Genomic DNA, 2,500 nt, shown 5'->3' with positions numbered 1-2,500 from the left:
AATTGAAATCCCCACAAATAATTAAGGGTCTTCCATCCAAAGTAAGTTGTTCGCAAAAACGCGAGAACTCCTCAAGGAACATAGCTGAGCTAAGATTGTTTTTCTTTGAAGGCGGTGGTCGATAAATTACCACAAATCGAGCAAAAAGATCAGAGTATTCGAAGGACTTGAAAACAGAAGAAGACATATGCAAATCCACGCAAGATCTTGAACTACAAATTCTATTCGTTGGAATGTCAGGACCAGGATTCGGCGAAACATCCATAGACACCGTAATATCAAGCGGAGGGTCATGTCCAGGGATATGGAGACATGAGATTTATAGTAACCATGAACTGTAAGGTTCTTTATTTCTGGATCATCGTAAGGTCAAGTTTAAACCAGCCACCAAGTTTCAAGATGAAAATCCAACCAGTATCTTCTGTAGAAAGATCGATTCCCATCAAAATCTTTGAAATATGCCGTTGCAACAAGGACTTAGGCCTACTTTGGATGGGTCCATGAATCAGGAATAAAAGCAAATAAGCATAAAAACAACCAAAAACCACGGAGCAGCGACTCCGCATGGCAGCCATTGTCGCGCCTGTACCACTAGAGTATTATCTGGCCGATTATCTTTTAGCACTTTCCCATACTTCCTGCACATCTTCCTGCACTTCCTGCGGTATGACTGCGTACCGGTGGCTCAGTTGGTTGAGCATCGGGCTGCCATGCGGGAGGTCATGAGTTCGACTCCGGCCGGACCAACTCTCAGGGTCTTTAAATAAATGAGGAGAAAGTGCCGCCTTTGTAATTACAAGACTAATGGACTGATAGCGGCTGCCAGCGGCGCCTATATATGCTGATGTCCGATCTCACCCATAGATCCCTTGCTTGTAAAGCGCATTTGAATATGATAATAGAAAATGCGCTATATAAATTCATTACCATTACCATTACCTTATTATATCTCTCAGATAGTACGCGCGCTGTAATTGGCTAAATTAGCGGGACGTATTCTACAGTACGGCCCGCTGTACAGCCCGCTAAATTTAAAATTTCGACAAAACATCATCTAGAGAGTTTTTCATGTCATTTCTGTTGCATAAACTTGTACTGAAAACTGTTTGAATCTTGCAAGCAACTATTTCAAACTTAACAGCCAAGAAGATTTAGTTTTTGGGATTTTGGCACGGAATTCTTTGTGGCAGTTGAACCTTCCGCTTCACTTTGACTAGTTTCCTTGCCCCCGCGCGGTTAACCTCAGAGATATAATAAATATCTTACTAACCTCATTTTCTCGGTCCGTACTGTAAGTTACGGATCCTCGTTTTTTCCCGTTGATTTATGGCCCGCGCGCTTCGCGCTTGGGCCATAAATCGACGGGAAAAACCTCGGTCCGTAACTTACAGTACGGACCTCGAACTCGGTTAGTAAGAGGTATATCTCCCGGTGTACCCGCAGGACCACCTTGTCGTGGCGCTTCCTATACTCTCTCTGGGCTTCTTGCATCCACTGACAATGTGTCGTACTGTTTCAGTGGCATCTCCTCTTTCCTATACAAATGTTAAGTGGTGAGTGTACAAACAGCGACAGCGAACTACTGACTGATCCATTTTGAATGAAAAGCATATTCTGCCGTAAGTGGGAATCGAACCCGCGTCCCCCTGGTCGATGCTACATCGTTGGATTTCCATCTTTGTTGATTCAAATACAATTTGTTATTAGCTAGTAGCGGACACGGGTACGATTCCCACTCACGGCATGATATGTTTTCATTCAAAAATGGATCAGTTAGTAGTTCCCTGTCGCTATTTGTACAATCATCACTATATATATCCCAGGTGATGTGATCAACCGAAGGTATGACTTGGCATTTTATTACTAACTAGTTTCATACCGCGCAAGAAATGCGTCAGATAAAATAGCCAAATGAAAAGTTCGTTACAACGCTCGCTGATGAGAGATGCACTTGCGCTCGCGGAATTTGAATTTTAACTGTTACTAGCGCGCGGAGTTCGGGTTAAACACCTGCTGCGCGGTAATTGTGGGCTTGACGTTCTTTAGGAGAAATTTGTTTGCGTGTCTACAGAAAGTTACCAGTTCATTACGCATGTTCAAGGTCACTAGGTCAGGTCTACAAATGATAAAATACTTCTACTACCCGCACAAATTACATCAGTTCGAGACAGAGTTTGACCTTAATTAGATGCCCGCGGATTTCAATAAGCGTCACGAAGCGTCCCCTTGCTCTTTTAGCCAACTTCAACATCACTTGTGTCTCAGAATACAGACAATTTATGTCACAAAGTGTCCCCCAAATGCTGCTCTTTAAGTGAAAATTAACTGCTGCATTTACCCAAAGCTAAAAATAACGCTAACCTTTACCCTTACCTTATTGTTGAAAATGGGTAGTAAATGCTTAGACTTAAAGGGACACTTTGTGTTGGATGTCAAAATTGGGCGTGCATCTAATTAGGGTCAAACCTGGACATAAGTGCAGGGTTGTAAGGAGAGGTTT

Source organism: Montipora capricornis, chromosome 10, assembly GCF_036669925.1.
Source record: "Montipora capricornis isolate CH-2021 chromosome 10, ASM3666992v2, whole genome shotgun sequence".
NCBI lineage: Eukaryota > Metazoa > Cnidaria > Anthozoa > Scleractinia > Acroporidae > Montipora > Montipora capricornis.
Note: the sequence above shows the minus strand (reverse complement) of the source record.